Source organism: Myotis nattereri (assembly GCF_964212035.1).
Source record: "Myotis nattereri genome assembly, chromosome: 8".
Taxonomy (NCBI): domain Eukaryota; kingdom Metazoa; phylum Chordata; class Mammalia; order Chiroptera; family Vespertilionidae; genus Myotis; species Myotis nattereri.
The window spans coordinates 40420944-40444757 of record NC_138083.1 but is presented as its reverse complement, the minus strand read 5'-3'; positions in this window follow the sequence as shown (position 1 = coordinate 40444757).

Genomic DNA, 23814 nt, shown 5'->3' with positions numbered 1-23814 from the left:
ACTCTTGAAGAAACTCCATGCTACTAATCACAATATTTGCTTAAAGATGTGCTCACACTAAAGTCATGGAGAAAATGAACACAGCGGAACGTAATGGCTGCATTACACATCTCGGTAAATGAAAGGAACAGCACAGTTTTCCAAGGGACAATGTGAAAATGTCTTTACTGCTAATGTTCCTTCTGGTTGTGCTTTTTGGATTTGATTCTAATCAATTTAATACATCCTCAAAAGCGCTAAAGCTAATATTTCCCTAAGTCAACTTAAACTTCACCTCAAATTTGAAAATTTCATGAGCCTCCTGTGGATAGTGAAATGACTTCCCAATGATCTTCCTAGAGCAGTGGTCGGCAAACTGGCCCCTTGAGTGTGGCTCTTCCACAAAATACCACGTGCGGGCGTGCATGTGCAAGGCTATGGAAACTTCGTGGCCCATGCCACGGAGCCAAAGAGCCGCGGTTTGCCGACCACTGTACTAGAGTACCTACACACCATCCCTGGACAGGAGTTCCAGCATGCTGGTCTTCAGTTCCTGAATCCAGTTCCTCTGTTATCACCACCACTCCCTCACCCCTAGTTTCCTGCCTTTTCAAAAACACTTTCACAAGGATTTCCTTGCTGTCTCCCAGTAACCCTGTGAGACAGGCAGTCCTCCAAGGGCACTCAGAGGTCCTATTATAATTTATCTATTTTAGACTTATTTCACCCTGTTGGCCTGGTAAACTCGATTTTATTCATTTTTGTATCTCTACTGTTAAAACCTTGTGTAATACAAAAACATTTTAAATGCATTCAGAGGAAGAAATGGAAAAAAAGGAAGTAAAGATAATAGGTAGTGATGCCTAGTTTACAAACACCCACCGAAAACGTAAGTGGCCTGGCCTTGGTGGTCACACAACTGTACAGCAGCAGATTTGGCTGTAGTCTCAGCACTCTGACCCACAGTTCCAGGATAGTAACCCAAACTCTGTGGCCAACAGCATTTGGAGAATTCTAGCTCCTTCCCAGGGATGGGCAGAGAGAATGGAAGGCTTACTGGAGTCCCTGTTTCATCTTCTCTGTGACTTTCCCCAGCAGAAGGAATGGGTCTTTCGCTCGGCCCTTGTACATGTCTCTCTGCTCAGGCTCTGCCCTCAGATCATTTATGTTTCTGAATCCCTCCCAAATATCTTCAGTGCCTTGCCTTCAGGACGTAGCATTCAGTCAGTGCTTAGTAGATGGATGAAGGAGACAGAAGAAATAAAGCAGAGGTGGAAAAACAAACAATGTGCCTTTTAGTTTATTTATCAAACATCTAAGACATTTTATGAAATAATACTGCCAAGAAAAATCAGGGAAAAACCCTCTCCCAGGTTGTGTTTTAGAGAAAAGCACACAACTAAGCTATGCTATACTTTATTTCATTAAGGAAGTAAATATACATTTTTAGAAGATAACAAAAGCAGAAATATGGAAAGCAACCCCTCAAAAATATTCAAGCAGGAGTTAAAAATGGTGATGCCTTCTCTGCCAATGGAATGTGAGCCGAAGCATCGAAGCTAACTCTCCTTCCACACACATGTACTCCATCCCATTGGCACCCAGATCACAGGGGATCGGGTTAATATTCAAAGGCTTCCTGAGAGGAGACACAGCGCAAAGCTCTGCAAACATGGACACACAGAATTCAGTTTAAATGTTGCTCCTCACAAGGCCTTTGTGGACCACACTATCGGAAGCAGGCACCTGGGCACTTATTCTCGCATCACTGTATGTGGCTTCTCTGCATATCACCAATCACTAGTTGACATCTTTTATCATTTGTTTATTTTCTTATCACTCTCTGCTCTTTGGAATGTAAGCACCACAAGGGCAAGAACCCTGCCTGTCTCATCATCAGCCTATCAAGCCCTGGAGCCTGAACAGGGTATGTTTCACAGTAGATGGTCAATAAATATTTGTTGAATAAAATGATCTTCTAGTCCATCCTAGCCTTCCTTTTACAGACAAGGAAGACAGGTTCACAAAGACAAAACCATCTCAACACACAGCTTTTTGGTGGAGAGGAAGAAAGAAACCAATCACTTAGTTTTTAGCCCTGTGTTTTTTTCAACTGTTTTGAGTTCATTTTGCCTGTGTATTCAAATAGTACATACAATAGAGAAAAAAATGGAAGTGTAAAGGGAGTATGGAAGGATTTGCAATATAATTTTGAGCAAAGCCTTAATCCATTGAGATTATTCTGCCTTTAAAATTCTAACCAAAGTTAAAGAATAGATATAATAATTTACATAGTACAAATCAGGAACCATGATGAAATACACTTCCCTTAAACACTTCTTCACAAGCTAGAATGTCTGTACATTATTCCATTAAAAAGCTATTCTTTAGGATTAAGGCATTGACTTCTTAGACTTTTTTTTTTTTTTTTTGTCAAAAGCAAAGTCCCCCTGAAAACTCTTAGTTGTTTAAGCCATACCATTCTCAACTCCCTTCTCTCCTGCACTCTTTTTAGAGGCTCCAAAAGCTAAACACTGGTGTTCCCAGCATCCCTTGCAACCAGGAGGAATATATAACAAAGATCTAACCAATGAAACATAAGTGAAATCTATGAGGAGGCTTTGAGGACAATTTTCACTTTTCTAATAAAGTGTCAAACCCTGAAGCTTTTTCTTTCCTCACTTCTTTCTGCCTTCAACGTGTACTTGATGTCTGGAACGTTGACAGCCACACTGTAACCATGAGGGAAACATCAAACAGATCTGAGAGGTTCTAGCTTGACATCACTGAGCCTCTAAAATACCGCCAGTAGCTGCCTGCCTCTAGAGTTTCAGAGGGTGAGAAAAATACATTCTTATTTGCATACGGCACAATTGGGTTAACCCACAGTTAGTTGGGTTGTTCTTTACATGCAATAGAATTCCTTTTAAGGAACAAATTTTAAATTACCTGAATTATTTTGTAGGCAAAGAGCCAGGAAACTAAAGACTCGAATCTCATTCTCCTGCCTTCAATCTCCTAACAGTTCTCCGGAAGCCGCTGGGCAAGACAGCCCACTGATGTCCATTAGTCTCCAGGGGCCCAGAGCAGAGTGGGAAAAGACAGGAAGTGAATCTGGAGAGGCAAATGGAAGTCAGCTAGGACAACTAGCAGTTTCTAGATTCCTCTTCTTAGGAACAAAATCCTTACATCAAATGAAACAGACGTATCAACTCAATACTCCAGTCAGATGAGTGCAGGGCTCACCCAGCAGAGGAAGAGCCAGTGTGCCATGCTTTCCACCGCCCTCTGACCCCTGTGGCAGCACCTCCACACCCCCACCTCCCAACTCCACCTCTGCTAAACTTAGGCATGCTTGAAAAATAAATTTGCAAACCACAAATATATAGGATTGTCAGATAAAATACAGGGCATCCTTCAGCTAAATTTGAATCACGGATATACGACAAATATTGCATTAGACATACTTAAATTACATTTTTATTTTTTGGGTATCTGATATTAAAATTTATCTGGGAATCCAGTTATTTTTATTTGCTAATTCTGACCACCTAATCATTCATAACATTATTTAGCACAGATCTGTAGGGACAGGACACAGAAGAGTCAAGCTTTTCTAAAGGAGACAGCATATAAAGCTGAAAGTGGAAGAGAAGTACAGAAAGGTAACCTAAAAAGACTTGAAAATAGACTTTATCTAGTTCACGATTTCGTTCAAGACTGGCTATGAAAAGACCATGGCAGCTTTCCCTGCTAAACTGCATCTTTCGTGTATTTCCAAATGCCCCATGGATAGTCCATTTGCTCTCTTAAAAGTTGAAAATACCAAGGCACCCACAGGAAGGGGAAGAAGGACGTGAAGCATTGCTATCAACGTCTTCAAATCCTGGCTTCTCGAAAGACTCCCAATCTGGGACATTTGGCTGTTTTCAGAGGCAGAAAATGTTCTTCATCCAATTAAATAAAATGAGGCAGAAGCCAGGTGGAATGCTTCCAGTTAAATACTTGCTCCTCTTATCTTCTCGTTCACACCCTTCCCCTCATTATCACAACAGAGCACATCAAGCGCACCCTCCGTTTCTAATGAAGATGTTCCCACTGTATTCCTAATGAAAACAGTGCACGCATAACAGCCCCTTTCCTTTATGAAAGATGTGAGTGGCACGGACGCCCCAAAGTTGCCTGGAAAAGCTGGCACGCCGGTCAGGGCCCTGCGTGAATTCCTGGTTACAGCGAAGAGAGCAGGACACAGAATGTTTAAAAATCCCGTTATTAGCAACTCAGTTCACAGTCTCCATGCCTGATGCCAATTTATTAAAATAAAGACTCATAGAGTAATTATGTTCAGAATCCTATGAAAAGCTAAATAGAAGTACACAATCAGAACAGGTTATCAAAATCTGTACCTTTAGGAACCCCTAACTGGCTCAGCTTGTTGGGTTGAAAACTGAAGCCAAATCACGGTGCTTCGATTCAAAAAAGGAAGACAAATTGGAACAAACAATCAAAAGTGTTGCTGATGTTTATGAGCAATGCGGTTTATTATAAGAAAAGCCAAGACGGAAATACTCTGTGACTCTGATACTTGTGAAACAAAACGTTACCTGTGCAGAGAAACAGAAGAAAGCCCTTATAGAATTAATGATTCATTCGCAAGTAGATTTTTTTTTAAATTAAATAATGGAAAAGATTGGGACATATGTGGGAGGTGGAAGCATGTGAAGCCATCTCCATTGTACCCTATTTTTAGACGAGGAGTGGAAGTCACTCTAGGAGCCGGGAAGAAGCCAGAGTACAGTTCTGCTCTGACTGCTCGCTGAGCGACTGCACCTCGCACTGTACTGTTCTAGGCTACTTAGAAAGTGCTCTCCTCCAAATGGACTTGAAAATATTTTTCCTGATGCTACAAAATGATTAAAAATAAGTATTATTTAAAAAATAATATTAAAAATATTTTGGAGAGATAGTCTCTATCGACATCTCCAAAATACCCAGTTATCTCCAAACCAGAGAGATAGACAGATACATGTATGTATCTCCTTCTAAAGAAACATTCTTCATCTAATGGTAGAGAAGACTCTCAACATCTATAATAATAAAAGCATAATATGCTAATTAGACCAGGTGCCCTTCCAGACGACCTTTCAGACGAAGGCAGGGCTGTGAGGGAAGCCCGGGTCCTGGGTGCCAGAGGGAAACTGGTACTGGCGGCCGGGAGAAGGGAGGCCTACTCTTGCACAAATTTTGTGCATGGGGCCTCTAGTGTCTAAATAATAAGGAATTTTAAGTTGTGACATCCACCTTATATTAAATAATCCACCAGCCAAAGTCTATTTGGCTTTTTAATGTCCTCACTGTGAAAAAGGTTTTCTCTCTTTTTATTTTAGTACATGTATTTCTGCTCCAAAATAGATACGGTTTAGTTAAACTAACTTCCTGTGCCCTGCTGGGGGTCTGTGTGATGAGAACTATTTTACCCAAACTTAACACAATTACCCTGCTGCTGGTCATGCAAGGCTGGAGTAAACAAAAACATTAAGGGGAGTTAGGATGTTATTAGCCAAGTGTTTTCCTCCATTTCTGGCTATGCGTCAAGGCAGCCACCCAACCTGAATAAGATCAAATGTGTGTGTTCAGGCACATTTCTTAAATCAGCAGACATCAACAGTCAATGACTTCAAAGTCATTTTCTTTGACAGCACTTTTGAATTTTAAAAACAAGGACTTCCACTTTTATCATGAAGTGCTGTATATAAACAGTGTCATATCACCGATCACATGTGACAGAACTGCAAGGTTAGACACACACCACCCTTTTTAAAAAGGGGCAAAAATGATGCAATTTATTTGAAATTACCATTAACAGGAAATATCTGCTTTATTTACTTTCTTATGAAATTCATTCAACAGACATTAGTGCGTTGCCTACTAATATGTGAGGTATTGTGCAAGGCTCTTGGGAGAGACAAGAATAACATTTCTATTAAAAGCACATCTGCACTTTTATGGAATATTGACCTTCGCATATGCTAATTTTTCAACATTCCCAGGATGCCTACTCTATGTTAATCTTAGGCAAACTGAGGCATCAAAAATTCTAGAGTTCCTTTTGCGTCATAAAATGAAAAGTACTTAAGCTGTGGTGCCTCCCATTTCCCCCCAGGAACTCGCAGGCTAGTCATCCCATATTTCCTTCAGTTTTCCCAACAGTTATGAAAGTACCTAATTCCCATTCTGTTTCATATATCTGGAGCAGTTCTTTTTCTTTCTTTCTTTTTGCAACTGAATTCAGACTGATACGAATGTGCTTTAGCATGTTAGAACTTGAAATCTATGAATGAAATACAGGGCAATCCTCTATTTCAATAAACAGAGTATTGTATTAATTAAAAAGGCTGAACAAAAAAGCCTTTATTCACTTTCCTTTGCCACAGAGGGCCTTCATCTAAATTCAGAAAGTCATATTTCGTCACACCTTCTCTTTGATCATGCCGATCTTCCAAAAGCTTATATGCCCAAAGTCACTTTCTCATGTGAGAATTTTATTTGCTTTTCAAGATGAAACTCCTCCTTGAAGCCACTGCTGATCCTGGCTGTGGTCAGAATAATTGGGCTCCAATGCCTACACTCCCTTGACGCCTTTTTTGCATCTCTACTTAGCACTTTTCATTCTAACCTCATTTTACATTGTTCTGGGAAAAGTACTGAAAACTCAAAATGATAATATCTCAAAAATGAAAAAAACATCCATTGATGTAATAACGGAATCTCACTCCCAATATGTGGCACTAGGACCAAAAACCTTCAGCTGAAATCTCTAGAAACAATGTGGCTGCCTCTGGTGGGAAGGGAGAGAGGAGGATTGAAGGAGGTGGAGGTGAGTAGACCGGAGCTTTAGGGCTGCTGCAGATCCCATCTTTTTACCCCTGATGCTTAGAGCCTTGACCTTGCAGCCAGTCAGCCTCCCCCTTGTATCCAAATTGTTCAAGGAGTCGCCTGTCTTATTCCCTGAGTTCCCAACTAGGACATGTTATCTCCCCAAGAGAATCCTCCCTATTCTAATCTTCTCTTAGTGGGGACTTTTGTCTTAGCACTTACACTCATTCTATCACTATTTTTTTTCCCCAACATGCTGTCTTTGACATAGACTTAAAGGTAGTGGACATAATATTTTGTAGCTTTCATGTTTATCACATACAATGCTCGTTCAATATTTGTTAAATGACTAAATATACTATATTTCAAGTATGTTTCACACAACTCAACAGATATCATTTGAAACTTCCTCTAATCAACAAATATTGCTTAATCATCTACTGTGGACTTAGTTTCCTAGGACACAAATATCAATTGGACTCAATGATTGCATTTAAGGATTGCCCTGAAGTCAAATCCTTAAAGGCTTTTAAATATTTTAGTTATGTTATAATGTATTTTGTGTTTGTTTCCAACAATGTTCTATTTATCATCATATTTCCAGCAAAATATTTATCATAGAACTTACCAGCACAATGCCTGACCCAAAGTGGAATACAAAAAGAGATAAACTAGCATAACAGTTTAGGTATTTTAAGACTCATCCATGTTGTAGCATATATATATCAACTAGTGGCCTGGTGCACAAAATTCATGCACTGGGGTCGGGGGTCCCTCAGCCCAGCCTGTGCCCTCTCACAATGTGGGACCCCTCAGTGGACATCCCTCTCGCAGTCTGGGACCCCTTGCTCCTCACTGCCTGCCTGCTAGCTGCTCCCTACTGCTCTGCTTGCTGCTCCTTAGCACTCTCACAGAGGTGGGAGAGGTTCCTGCCACTGCCACTGTGCTTGCCAGCCATGAGCCCAGCTTCTGGTTGAGCGGCGCTCCCCCTGTGGGAGTGCACTGACCACCAGGGGGCAGCTCCTGCATTGAGCGTCTGTCCCCTGGTGGTCAGTGTGCATCATAGAAACTGGTCATTCCCCCGTTCAATTTGCATATTAGGATTTATTACATAGGATAGTGCATTTCTTTTTTTCCTTTAATTTTTTTATTACTTTTCAATTAAGGGGAATTAAACTATTATATTAGTTTCAGGTGTACAACCCAATGATTAGGCATTATAAAACATACTAACTAATCACCCTGATATATCTAGTACCCATCTGACACCATACATCGTTATTATAATATTATTGACTATATCCCCCAAGCTGTACTTTACATCCCTATGACTATTCAGTTACTACCAATTTGTACTTAATCCCGTCACCTTTTTCGCCCATCCCCCCAACTTCTTCCCCATCTGGCAACGGTCAAAATGTTCTCTATCTATGAGTCTGTTTCTGCTTTGTTTGTGGTTTTCTCTTACAGGTATATACCACAATGTCTTTACAGCTTAGCTACTGATGAACCTTTGTGTTGTTTCCAATGTTAGATTATTACAAATAAAGCTGCTATAAACATTTGTTTATAAGTATTTGTCATTACTGTTGGATAAATATCTAGGAGTAGAATGCCTGGATTATATGGTAGATCTATATTGAATTTTTTAAGAAACTTCCAAACAGTTTTCTAAAGTGGTTGTACCATTTGACATTCCCACCAGCAGAGCAGAATTCCAGTGGCTCAACATCCTCATCAATACTTGGCTTGGTCAAACTTTTTACTTTTCATCATTACTTTTCACTCTTCTGTGTCCTGTCCCTACAGATCTGTGCTAAATTTCATCATTTACTTTTCATGCCTCTGAAATTTATGTAGTGGTACCTCGTTGTGGCTTTAATTTGTGTTTCCCTAATTACTAGTGAGGATGAATATCTTTTCATATGCATAATAAAAATCTATATATGCTCTTTGATAAAGTGTCAGCTAAAATCGTTTGCCATTTTTTTCAAATTGAATCATTTATTACTAATAAAAATTGAGACTTCAATATGTAGTCTGCATACAAATCCTTTGTCAGACATGAAATTTATAAATATTTTCTCCCATTCTGTGGCTTGTCTTTTCATTCTCTAACAGTATCTTTTGAACAGCAGAAGTTCTTAATTTTGATAAAGCCCAATTTATCAGAATTCTAAATTGACACTTCTTTTTTCATTAGTACATTAAAGATGTGTTCCATTGTCTTCTGACACACATTGTTTCTAATGAGAAATCTACTATCATCCTTATATTTCTTTGTCATAACTTGCCTTTACTTAGATTGCTTTTTAATATTCTATTGTTATCATTGGTTTTAAGCAATTTGATTATGCTGTACCTTGGTGTCATTTTTAGTGCTTCTTGTGCTTGTGGTTCATTGAGTTTCTTGTATCTGAAGGTTTATAGTTTTCATCAAACTTAGAAAATTTTAAGCTATTATTTCTTTAAATTATTTTTTCCTCTCCCCCTTCCAAATTAAACATATATTAGACCACTTGAAGTATTCCCACTCTTTTTATATTTTCCACATCTCTATTTAACCTATTCAATCTCTCTTATAGTTTCTTAAACATATGGAATAGAGTAATAATACATGTTTTTAATGTCCTTGTTTACTAATTCTATCACCTGTGTCATTTCTGGCTCACTTTTAAATGATTGATTTTTCTCCTTCTAATGGGTGGTTGGTTTTGTTTGTTTGTTTTTTTCTTATTTTGAATGCCTAGAAATTTCTACCAGTTGTCACTCATTATGAATTTTATCTTGCTGGGTGCGGTGCTGGATCTTTTTGTATTCCTGTGACATTTTTTGAGCCTTTTGGGCTGCAATTAAGCTACTTGAAAAGTTTGATGCTTTTGAGTCTTGCTTTTAAGCTTTGTTAGGTGGTATAGTTCCTGTCCACCTAGTTTTGGGGGGAGAGAAACTATACTAAGTCCTGTGTGGGCTCTAAAGATTGCTTTCTTACTCTTAATCATAGTTCTTCCCTCAGCTTCACATAGTTTCCTCATATGCATAAAATCATCGGTATTCGGTTAAAGACTCAAGTACCTTCTCCAGAATTTATTCATTCTCTCCCCGCACCCCCTCCCCTCTCCTCTGTCTTTCTATCTCCCCTGTACTACATCCTGTGAACTTTAATCACATTGGCCTCCCCAGATCTCAATTCCATCTACCAAACTCAAGCACGCAGTCAGACACTGCCAGGGTCACGCTCCCTGCACTGTGCCCTGGAGACTTTATCCAGGCACTAAGCTAGGGCAATAATACAGCCACTTCATTTGTTTCCTGTGTCTCAGAGAGCACTGTCTCTTGCCTGATTTCTAATGTCTTGAAAACTATGAGACAAGTTTTCTTGTTGGGGCCTTTATCTTTGCTGAAAATAGAACTCATATTTCATTTTCTCATGCATTCAGAGGCCTTTATATTGTTTTATATTAACATTATCCTTACCCATAATTGCTTAGATCACCCTCCCCCCTCCCCCCACTAAGGGACATGCAATTAGAATTGTAGATCTGTTAGGATTAAGAGATTTTAGAGACTGTCCGTCTAACTTTCTCTTTACAAATGAGAGGACAATGAAGAGCAGGCAGTTTAAGTGAATTCTCTGCAGTCACCCAGCTGCGTGTAGCAGCAGAGCCAGTGAGAGACTTCAGGCCAGTGTGTGCGTGGCTCTGCACTCTCCTGAAACCTATGCAATATTGTGAGTCTTTATTCTGTCAGAAAAGCTGCCATTGAGCAGAAGAAGGCTCCAGATTTATAGTCCAGGTTGTGACCGTGACTTATCCTGAAGGTTTTAGTCTAATTCGAATGTGTCAAATTCTCTGTCCCTAATATCAGATAAAGATTCTTAGCCCTGATTAAAAGGAAAGAAATCCTGCCTCATAACCAGGAAAAGTGTGAAAGTAGAGATATGACAGTGGGTGCCCATGACCCTTTACAGTACTTTACCCCATGAAATACTTGGGAGCCACCAGCCCCTCCATTGGAATCTGAGTGCTTCTCTTTCCTAACTGCAGCTTGTCCTGGCCTCTCTGACCTCTGACCTTGTCACCGTGATCTTTGCCACAGCAAATGAATATGAGTAAGTAGAAAGAGACAGAGGAAGCTGTATTGCTAGTAAGAATTTTTTTTGAAGGGAGGCAACAAGATTTTCTCTCTGTAATCGTAAGTGTACAAAAACTACAGCTTCAATCAATGAATTGTCTTCTAGAAAATATCTGATATCACAAGAAATTAGATTCTGGCATATTTCCTTTGGAATATATCACTTGTAGTATAATAAGTATTTTCTTAAGGTTAATAAGGACATGTTAGGATACATATCATGTAAAATAAAACATACCAGGAAGAAATTTTATCACCCAATGTGTTGAGAAACCTCTGATTTCTTATGCTTATTCTACATCATCTTGCACAAGTTACTTTACTTCATATAAAGTTAATTTAATTTTCAGTTACCTTAAGCTTCAGTAAATGGTAATTCCCACTTGCTCAAAGGAAATGTCTTGAGAATCAAAATGTTATGGTTAAAACAAGGCTGTGACACCATCAAAATGTGCAGCATAAAGGAAAATGATACAAGAAAACTCTGATAGAACTGACTTAAATATTGGGACTTTATAATTCAGACAGGAGATGAATTGGGTGTTAAAACTGAGTAGCCAGCATGTGCAGAGGGTTTCATTTATTTGTGAAGATTATTTTAGTTATTTGGTTCTATCCTTTGGGAAATTTTGCTGAAGCACCAGCCTAACTAAAAGTGGCACACTCCCACCAAAACCGGTTTGGCTCAGTGGATAGAGCGTCGGCTTGCGGACTGAAAGGTCCCGGGTTCGATTCCGGTCAAGGGCATGTGCCTGGGTTGTGGGCACATCCCCAGTGGGAGATGTGCAGGAGGCAGCTGATCGATGTTTCTCTCTCATCGATGTTTCTGACTCTCTATCTCTCTCCCTTCCTCTCTGTAAAAAATCAATAAAATATATTTTTTTAAAAAAAGTGGCACACTCCCACCCAACAGATTTTAATTTATGACCAATGTCTCCTTATTGTAGCCATTTTACTCTATCTGTTCAGAAAAGGGCAGTTATATGGACTAGTCTGAATATATTCTCCTCAGGGTTAAGAAGACATACCCATAGCCAGTGCCAAGGCTCACACCAATACGATGCTATGGCAATGGAGCTTATAAAATTAAAGTAGAAGGCTATGATCCTTTCTAAATAGTTTGTACAAAATAAGAAATAGTCTATATTTTTTTAGTGCTCAAATAACCACTAAAAACACCCATATAATAAAAGTTAGTATTGTTTACAAGTGGAACATATACATAAATATACACATATATACATATAAAGTACTATCAGGCATATTGTAAGTATATCTAAAACATTATTATAATGATAAAGGACAATCAAAACATTTAACAATTCACCCTGGCCAGTTGCTCAGTGGTTAGAAAGTCAGCCTGCAGACTGAAGGGTCATAGGTTCAATTTCCGGTCAAGTCAAGGGCACGTACATACCTGGGTTGTAGGCTCAATCTCTGGCCCAGTCACGGCACAAGTGGGAGGCAACCATTCAATGTCTCTCTCTCTCTCATATCAATGTTTCTCTCGCTCTCTTTCTCTCTCCTGCCTACCTTCCCTCCACTTTGAAAAAAAAAAATCAATGAAAAAAATATCCTCAGGTTTTGATTACGAACCTCTATAGTAATTCCTGAAGTTATATAGCATCTGTCCTCCAACTTTGTTCTTCTCTTTCAATATTGTGTTGGCTATTCTGGGTCTTTGGCCTTCTCATATAAACTTTAGAATCAATTTGTTGATATCCACAAAATAACTTACTGGGATTTTGATTGAGATTGTATTGAATATACAGATCAAGTTGGGAAGAACTGACATCTTGATGATATTAAGTGTTTCTTCTACCCATGAACATGGAATAGCTCTACATTTATTTAGTTGTTCTTGATTTCATTCATCAGAGTTTTGAAGTTTTTATATTTTATTATTTTATTTTGGGAGCACTAATATAAATGATAATTGTATTTTTAATTTCAAATTCTACTTGTTCTTTGCTATTATATAGGAAAGTGATTAAATTTTGTATATTAACTTCAGGTCCTACAACCTTGCCACAATCACTTATTAGTTCCAGGAGTTTGTGGATTCTTTCATATTTTCTACATATGCAATCATGTCATCTGTGAACAAAGACAGTTTTATGTCTTTCTTCCCAATCTGTATATATTTTATTTCCTTTTCTTACCTTATTGCATTAGCGAGAACTTTCAGTACCATGTTGAAAAGGAGGCATAAGGGGGGACATCCTTGTTTTGTTCCTGTTCTTGGTGAGACAGCTTCAAATTTCTTATCATTAAGAATGATGTTAGGTATAGGTTTTTATTTTGTTTTGTTTTTGTTTTGTAAATAGCTTTAATCAAGCTGGGAAAGTTCCCTACTATTCCTAGTTTCTGAGAATTTTTTCATAAATGGCTATTAACAATTACATTCTACATCACTGAGAAATACATTCCAGTACTGGCCTGGAGGCACTCTAATGTACAAAGAGAAAGAAAATAATCATACTGCCTTGAAGATTTCTAGTTAAACATACGAGTTGAGTATGCACATTTCTCTCTGCTTCCCAAGCCCCACTAAAATGGTAGAAAGCATGAACCAATAAGAGATCTGACAGCAGCCCAAGAGAAGGCAATAATAAGTTGGAGGCTTGAAAACAGGATAATTATCAACTTATTTAGCAGAGAGGAGAAAATTAAAAATTGTGTGCCTGTAGAAGGGGAAATCAACAAGAAGTAAGCCAATTAGCTCCACAGAACTGCAGAAGAACTGAGGAATGTGGGTGTTGAAAACACAAGGAATTCTAAGTTGTTCTAAAGAATATTTTAACTCCTGGATCCCTTCCTCTTTTCTCTACCACACCAGGGTGTGGAAAACTGCTCCTCTCCCACAGCCCACAATCCTCAATAAAACGGAAAGATTCTAGATTTAGGAACATCTGGCAGATTCAAGAGCAAGAGCATGGCTGAAGAATTTTGATGAAAGTAAAGGGATTAAGTGAAAGGCTACCTACTGAAAATTGATCTCCCTTCACCCCATCCTTGTTTTCTTCCATTAGTCAGAGAGATATAATTTTGACAGCTAAAATAAAATTATTGATGAGTTATGTTAGAAACAGCACTGTATTCTACAAAATTAAAGGAGACATCCATACTAAACATATGAAATGATGCAGCGAGCCTTCTGCATGTCATTTGCGTTTTCAAGTAATTGCCCTGATTATAACTTAAACTTCTCTCATTACATCAGCTTGTCCTGAGGGAGTCCTCTAGAATCCTACCTCATGTTGACATTAGTGATTAGGAGGCCCTGGGAGGTCAGCAAGAAGCAAACAGATCTGCCACTCTTCTCTACTCTGAAAAAAATCCTACAACAGGAGGAATAGGGGACCCCATTTCTTTGGTGAAGTATCAATAGGAAGGCATTTTAAAACGCTGTCAAAGTGTTTCTGGGTAATATTTTAGCTATGAATGCTTTGAGTGTTGCTGTGGTTGTTGTTTTTTACTATTCAGAAAATTTGCACACTAAAATACTTTTCATTTGTGAATCACGTTAATTTTCCAAGCAAGTTTCAATACATCCAATATACTTCCTATTTACTATGGCTTAGCTAGTATATCTCATTCTAATTTATTCTCCATTCCACTTTGTAGGATGTGGTGTTACAGAAGGGTTTTATGCTGCTGTAATTTGCTAGTTATCTGTATTAATTTTTTTTTTCATGACACAAAGTTGAAAAGTTTGCAAAGTAACATATTAGTACACAATTTAGAAAATTTCTTTGGAAACATTACCTTCTAGAATTATTCAGAATGATTTGTTATTAAAATGCTATCAGACATATAAGCCTCCTTAATATATAGGACAATAACCATGCTATCACAGAGACCAAGCATTTCCTCAATAAACATTCAGTCTCAATTCCCAACCCCAGAGCACATAAACTTTGAAATGACCTTGGCAAGTCTCCTTCAAACTTAACTGGCCTCTCCTTTTTGTATTACTAAAAATCTATAAAGGAGCAACCAATTACAAAATGTACTTGGGATATTATATTAACACTAGTCCAATTGTCTCAACATGAAAAAGCTGAAATAAACTGTTTCCATATGGCAGAGTTTTCATCTTAAAGTTTATTTAATAAATCTAATGTTGAAATAAAATGGAACTAGTACAAAACCATCATGGAAAGTTTGATATTTCATTAAATAGCATTTAATTTTTGGATATATTCTTAATTTTGCAAATCTCTCAACAAGTATATGAAACCATTACACATAAACTTGGCAGGCATTCAGTTAAAATTAGCGCGTTGATATAGTAGATAACCAAAACACTAAATCAATACAACTCACTTATTTTGCTTAAATGGAAATCTTCAGGGACATAGCTTAGTATTGTATTATTCTCAATATAGTAGTAACTCAGATGAAAAACAAATGTTGCTGTCAGGCTTATCCAGTCTCTACCAGTTGAAGTCACTTAAGCCCTATGCCTGAAGGTTCAGTTCCATCATGTGGCACCAATCTTATCCAGAGACTCTCCAGAGAAAGAAAACGACAGGGAAGGAAGGAAGGAAGGAAGGAAGGAAGGAAGGAAGGGAGGGAGGGAGGGAGGGAGGGAGGGAGGGAGGGAGGGAGGGAGGGAGGAAGGAAGGAAGGGGAAAGGAAAGGAAAGGGAAGGGAAGGAGGGAGGGAGGGAGATATTTATTAATTATAAGGAATTAGCTCACACAATTATAGTCTGAGAAGTTTCAAGATCTGTGTGTGGTCAGAAAGCTGGAGACTCAACAGAGCCAATGGTGTAAGTTCAAATCTAAAAGCCAGCAGGGTCTAGGTCTAGGAAGAGTCAATTTTTTAGCTCCAGTCTGAAGGCGGAAAAAGACCTTTGTCCCAGCTCACAGCAGTAGGGGAGAAGGAGTTTCCTCTTACTCAGCCTTTTTGTTCTATTTAAGTTTTCAATTGGATGAGGCCCACCCACACTGGGGAGGGCAATCTGCCTTACTCAGTCTGCCAATTCAAATGTTAATCTCATCCAGAAATACCCTCACAGACACACCCAGAATGTTTGGCCAAATGTCTGGGTACCAGTGGCCCAATAAAGTTGACACATAAAATTAACTATGGCAGAAGCGTAATGGGAGCCTGAGACCTGGCTACCAGGACTGCTGAGAAGTTCCAAAACCTTAGAGTGGCACACATTCCTGATTATGATGTCTGTCAGCATCACTCCGAACTTCATTACACTGTCTAGTTTTACTGAACCATTTGCATTTAATTCCTAGAATACACCACATTCTCACACTTTCCTTTCTTGGCACAGACCATTTCCCCTGTCTAAAATGCTTCTCCTCAACTACCTTTCCTGGATAACAACTATTCATTATTTAGGACTCAGGATAGCTGTCAGTTCAGGAACTTCTTCCCTCACCCTCAATCTCCATGCTCAGCCTGAGTTACAATCCCTACTCTCTTCTCTCTAATAAAAGGCTGAATTATAATTATCTAGTCAGTAGTGACTCAACTGTCTCCTTCTAAGTAGACCTGGAGGCTGAATCCTACTAATTTTTGTAGCACCAGTAACTAGCAAAATGTTTAGCATATTATGAGAGCTGAAAAGATAATTATCTGATGAATGAATCTGAAAATGCTTTAAGTGCCAAAGTCCCAGGATCCAATGGAACCAGCTAGCCCTGGGCCTTAAAGCAAATCTTCCTTTTTCTCGGCCATACTGTTCCAGTCTCCATGGCTCTTCTATTTTGGTTTCCTGATCCCACTGGCCAGCTTTCCTCTGGTTCTGAGCCCTGCTCTGAATACCAGGCTGGAGGTCAGCCTACTCATGAGGTGATGATCCTACTTCCCACACTGTTCCCCACTCCCATGGGGCTTGTTGACCTGTCTCTTCCTGTCTTGCCCCATCCAACGTATTGAAATTCTCTCCTTGGATACCAATTCTGCTCAATCCAAGCACTTCTTTACTGTTCTGATTGGACTGATCACTGAGAGGTGAGCCTACTCTAAGATCAAGTTTTCAAATATCATAGCCCACAAAGCACCAGCTTCTACCTCTTTTTTTTTTTAATCAATCTGATATGATTAAGTTACTCTCATTTGACCTTCTATTATAATCACTAGCTTCCTTCTTGGAGATAATATGAGCAACAATGTACTTAGCGGAACTCAAAAGAAGAAAAATCAAAGACAAAAAGTGAAAAGATGCATAGGTGATTATTGATCTCTTTTGATTTAGGCACAAGGCCTGCTTACAAAGTAAGACTAATTTCACTTTATCAAACATATCAAGATATGAAATTCATCTCCTGGAGCCTAGTTACTCATTCCACAGATGCATCTGAGCTAATATGTTAAACATATGAGAAAATTCAACCTCAAAGCTTTTATTTTACCTAAAAACTTGACTCAAAATAACTTAATTTGTAGAAGTAAAATTCACTTTTAAAAAGAAACATGTAATGCCTGGCCAGCATGGCTCAGTGGTTGAGTATCGACCTATGAACCAGGAGGTCACGGTTCAATTCCTGGTCAGAGCACATGCCCAGGTTTCAGGCTCAATCCCCAGTGTGGGGCGTGCAGGAGGCAGCTAATCAATGATTCTCTCTCATCAGTGAAGTTTCTATTTCTCTGCCCCACTCTCTTCCTCGTTGAAATCAATCAAAATATATTCAAAAAGAAAAGAAACATGTAACATCATTGAGGATAGTCATTTTAGTGAGCTGCAAGATCTGAAAGCATTTCCAAAAGAGAAGTGTATTTAATGTTTGAGTAAAGATGTAAAATTTGTACATTTTAATGTACAAATCCTGGTACATCTGCCTTAAAAAAAATACCCTCATTATTTCAGATATCTATTTCTTTTTCCTCCTCAATCAATTTGGACAATCATATAACTTATTTTATTGAAGAATCATACTTTGAAAAAAATATATTATAAACTCTTTTTAAATAACTACTTTTCAAATGTAAAACTCCTCTTGCCTAATATTGTCATGTAGTATCTTTGTGCATGATATTAATCGGGATTGACTCATTTGGAGAAATGAAGAATATAATAATAATTTACTTTCCCACAGCAAGGGAATCATCTTTCAAAACACTGACATACTGTCCATAAAAAGGCCAAGTTATTTTTGTTTCCTGGATCTCACATTCAAGTGTCTCTTTCCTCACATCTCTCCTTTCATTTGCTGCAGCTGCTTTAGCTTTGGTCAGGGAGCAGAAGGGAGGTCTCCCTCTACCATCCATCTGTTGTGATCTTCCCATTATACTTATTTGCCATCTCTACTCCATTGAAGGCCGGTAGGGGAAATATGAAACATGGCAGTATTAGTCAGGATCAGCTTAAATCATGTATGTTGGTCATTCATTAACTTTCCTGACAAAAATTCCCTATAAGTATCAAATGGTCTTTCTCTATAAGTGTCAAATGGTCAAAAAGATAGTGATGCTAGGATTTCTTTGGTCAATTATCTTCTACCCTGAAATTTTCAAGGTTTGTATGTTCAAATACATCTAGTATATCCAAACATTCCTGTATTGCTCTTTGTATCTTCCCTTGCCAACCTTCTGATTGAGTGTTTTGCTTGACTTGAATCTGCTTAAAGGATATGTGCCTTTATCCTTTTTTATTCTTATTGCATCTTTCAGCTTAAGTGTAAAGTCTTCTGGTTTTGTCATTTTATCCCACAGAACATCACTATTTTTCTATAATCTTTCCTATTCATCTGATCTAGCTTTCCACTGTGCATAAATTTCCCATTTGACTATACGCTGCTTATAGAATTCTTATTTTGGTTAATTAGATTTAATTCTGAAAGCTGGGAAAGGACTAAATATATTCCCTTCTTCTGTCCCCTCACCTTCCACCTCCCCCCAAATTTCTGCCTCTGATGTAACATCTGGAGTTTAACCAGTGCAGGTCCAAGACATCCATGGCATAATTCATGAGGATACAATACAGGGATACTGTATCCCTCATGGGATACAATACAGGTCCTTGTGCCCCAACCACTCTTCTGCCAAATTTCTCCCACCTGATGCCTGCTCTTGGAATATCTTTGTCTGGAAGGTAAGCAGTGCATTCTACAATTACAGATGGAATGCACATACAGGTGGAGGAGAGAAAATGATTTAAATTTACTTCAATTTAAATTTTCCGAGACTTAAGAAAACATTTTTTAGAGAAGCGCCAATAGGAGATAGGTGCCAAATGCCAAAAAGTTAAGGAGATGAACTTTTTCTACTTCAGTTTGTCCGGATATTACCTATGTAACATGGTCCAGGTGCAGCCAGGGATCAGGGCCGGATGAGAAGGAGTGGCTTTGGTAAGGGGATCCAGACTGCTTTAGACTGTGCATTGGGGAGCACAAGTCAATCTAGTGTGTCCTTGCTCCTCCCATTTTACTTTCTCTTTTCTGGAAGACAACCTGAACTCAACTAAACTTCATACTCTAATGTCTGGAGCAACACTGCATGGAATAGACAGATTATTTTCTATGTTTAGCGTGACCATAATTTAGTATATGGCCTATGTACAATATATGGTATAATTATTGACAATATTTTGAGTGTACAATTAACTTATTCTCCCTACATGTGCCTGTAGGCATAACAACTCCTTAGCAAAAGTGAGTCCACACTCTAAATGCTTTTGCTAGAGGTAAAATTATAGAATCTATTGAAACAAAACTAGGCAAAAAAAAAACGACAACCAAAAAACTGAAACACAATTAAGCACCTCCTCATGGTGGTAGTTTATTAAATAAACCTACAACAAATCCAGAAAAAAAACCTTTTAAAAAATTAAGTATTTTTCAGTTTACTGAAAATATTAAATTTTAATATTAAAATATCAAAAGCATTTTATTTCAGTTCTGAAATGTTTCAAAGCATAGGTACACACAGTTAATAACAACCTCACCAACTAATAAGTATTCCAAAGTGTTACAGTAAAATCATGACTCTAATAATTTCCCCCAAAGACCCGAGAATGAAATTTAAAAAAATAAATCAATAAAGCATAGAACCAAAAACTCAAACTTGAACTTAGAGATTTCCCAGAGACTATGGAAACACTGTTCCAGTTTCTGTACCTGGCCACTCTCCTATCTTTTGAGTCTTGACTAAGTCTATTCCTTTCACACCCTCAGACTTGCCTCATCATTAATTTTGTGTGTGTGTGTGTGTGTGTGTGTGTGTATACTCTTTTTTGCAGGCTCTTTTTACCTTCATCTACTAACATGCTGTACTATATCAATGTCCAAGATTCAAAGAACAAAAAGGTTGCTCTTAGAAAGTGTTTTACAGGACTATTCTACTATCTACCAGATAGAACAATAGCTATCTACTCTCTTATGACTGTTTTTGAACAGAAAGTACCTGTACCTACATGGTACAAAATTCAAAATAACATGCATTCCTTAAAGCATATTTTTATTTTAGATTTGTTTCTACTTTACAAATACTTTGTAAATATTTTAGGACTGAGCTTTTACACTTTATATATCGCCAACATTCACGCATATCACTGCACGTGACCATAATTCATTCATATTGACAAAAATATAATATTTAAATATAACATCTACTCTCTTGTTAATAGACATTTGTGTCATTTTCAGATTTTTGCTATTTGAAGATGTACTATGTGTCTTTGGTTGTAACGTACAAAAATTGTTCTTAGATAAATACCTAGGAGTGGAATTGCTAGATGGTAAGGAATGTGAATATTCAACTTTAAGAGATAATACCAAACTGTTTTCTAAAGTGTTTGAATCAATTCACACTCCTACCAGTGATAGATGAGAGACTGGATTTGCATCCTTTCCAACACTTGGTACTGTCAGATTTTTATATTTGCCAATAAAAGTGATATAAAGTATTATCTAATTAAGATCTAGACATGTGCATTTCCCTGATGACTAATGATGTGAACATATTTTCATATGTTTAGTGGACATGTGTTTTCTCATCTGTAAAGTGAATGTTCATGTCTTCTGTCCATTTTATAATCAATTCTTTAAATTTTATTATTGATTTTAACTGCAATCACATATTCTTGATACTAAATCCTTATTTGTTGTGTATATTGCAAATATCTTTACCCAGTCTAAACTTGCTATTCATTATCTCTAAGGTTTGTTTGCTGAACAAAAGTTTTAAACTTTAATGTATGCTAATTTATTAATCTTTCCTACCTATGAAAAATGTTTTCTATATTGCTTAAGAAATTTTGTCTTCGGGGTATAAAAGATTCACTTAATTTTTTCCTACTAGGGCTTCAAATTTTTTATTTTAGGTTCTTAATTCATTTGTTGCCACTTCTACATAAGGTATATATTTTTGCAAATGAGTAACCACTTTTCAAGTTCCATTTATTTGACAGTCTTACCTTTCTCCACTGATCTTACTCGCCACTTCTATAATATTCCAAGGTTCTATACATTCTTAGGTGTATTTGGGTATCTGTTCTGTTTGCTAACTTGGGTTCACCATTGTTGATACCACATTATTTTAATTACTATAACATCATAAGTCCTGATATTCAGTAGGACTCATCTCTCCTCCCTAATCTTTCTCTCTGCTCTCCCCCGACCCCAATGCTCTTGCTTCCTTTTAGAAAGATTTTATTAATGGTAATACTTGCCATTCTAGAACTCATAAAGAGTAGACCTGTAATAACATGGTGTCATTTTTAAAATGTAATGAAAAATCAGCTCTAAAATATCTGTTGGTCCACTTATCTATGTATTCATTGGTTGATTCTTGTATGTGCCCTGACCAGGGGTAGAACCCGCAACTTTGACATATCGGGATGATGCTCTAACCAACTGAGCTACCTGGCCAGGGCCCATTGTTATTTCCTAAAATGTTATGTCAATTGGATGGATCTTGTTACTCTAAATGTGATCTTCCCACTTTGAACTTTCTTTATTTCCTTTGATAATATTTTATTGTAATATGTTTAAGTGTAGGTTTTCCTTGTTCACTCCCCCAAGGGCTCTTTTAACATGAGATCTTTCATATTTTGTGTGCATGTGTAATGTATTTCTTCAAATATTTTTCCACATTATTATTTCTTTTATGGGACATCTATTATCCAGGTCTTATCCCTATTTTTTCTTTCTTCCATATTCTTTTCTATTATATTTGTTATTTCCTTGTCCTTTTTATTTCTGGGACTTTCCTCAATCTTACCTTTTAATTTATTAACTCATTTCTTAGCAGTATACCATTTATCCCATTAGAATACTTTATTTCATCTATTATATTTTTCTTACCCAATATCTCTGCCTGTTCATTATATTTTTTGTTCTCATTTCATATTACAAGTAACGTTTCCTTATGTATTTTATAATTTTTATTAGACTAGCTTTAGATTATTTATATGGCTTTCTAACAGTTCTGTTTCTGATGAAATATGTAATCCTTCTTTTGAAATAGTTGTGCTGCTCCAAAGATCTATTATTTTGGCCAGGGAGCTCATTTCCCCCCAAACTCAACAGTTATTTTATCATCCAGATTTCAGTACTTGTTAGTGTAACTAGTGCAAGAATGGGGTGGGATGACTGGGGCTTAGGGTAGAGAGTTCTCTGGTAGAGAAACTAGAAAACCAGGGTTAATCATTCCTCACCCCACCCCATTCCCAGGATATTACAACATGCAGCCAGGGTGAAGAACTACTACTCTTCTTAAGGTTGATCTTAAAGGTAGGAAATAGCTATTGGACCAGTATAAATTAGCATCTTGGTAGAAACCAAAACTATAAATGACTTCTCCATAGTCTAATAAAGTCTTTTCTAGCTCTTCACCCTTCCTGGCATCTCCTTAGCACTAGAGATGCCTTCTTGAGAGTCTTCCCTCTGGTTGCTGAGACTGTACAATGCCTTGGCCCTTGTCTAACCTTTTGCACCGCTCCTCACTTTCCCCCTAGCAATATTCCCCTTCCCAGTATTCATAGTCCATGGTTGCCTCTTTCTCTCCAAGGACTTTGCCAGTACGTACATATATAAAACTATGTCTCCAGCCCTAACCACTCTTACATGTTCTTTCTCTAACACATGTCCACTTAGATGTCTTACTGGCATCTCAAATTCAACACGTGTAAAATGGAACTCATAATTTCTGCATAAAACAGCTCCCCCTTATGACCTCCTTCCACCAATCCAGCCACCATTTTCAAAGTCATCTTTTACAATCTATTTCCAAAGTTCAGTTGGACGTTTTTTGCACAATATCCCTTTACATTCTTATTACCGTCTTTTAAGTTCACATCCTAACAATTTCCTGTCTAAACTATTTAATCAGTCTTTTTACTAATTGCCCTTCTTTTGATATTCCCTACCATAAGTAATCAATACACCAATGTCAGATTATTTAATAAAGAGTACAACTCCAAATGGGCAAAGGATCTAAATAGACACTTTTCAAAAGAGGACATTCAGAAAGCCAAGAGACATATGAAAACATGCTCAAAGTCACTAATCATCCGAGAGATGCAAATCAAAACAACAATGAGGTACCATCTCACACCTGTCAGACTGGCTATCATCAACAAATCAACAAACGACAAGTGCTGGAGAGGATGTGGAGAAAAAGGAACCCTTGTGCACTGCTGGCAGGAATGCAGACTGGTGCAGCCACTATGGAAGACAGTATGGAGTTTCCTCAAAAAACTACAAATGGAACTCCCATTTGACCCTGTGATCCCACTTCTAGGAATATATCCCAGGAAACCAGAAACACCAATCAGAAAGGATATATGCACCCCTATGTTCATAGCAGCACAATTCACCATAGCTAAGATCTGGAAACAGCCTAAGTGCCCATCTGTAGATG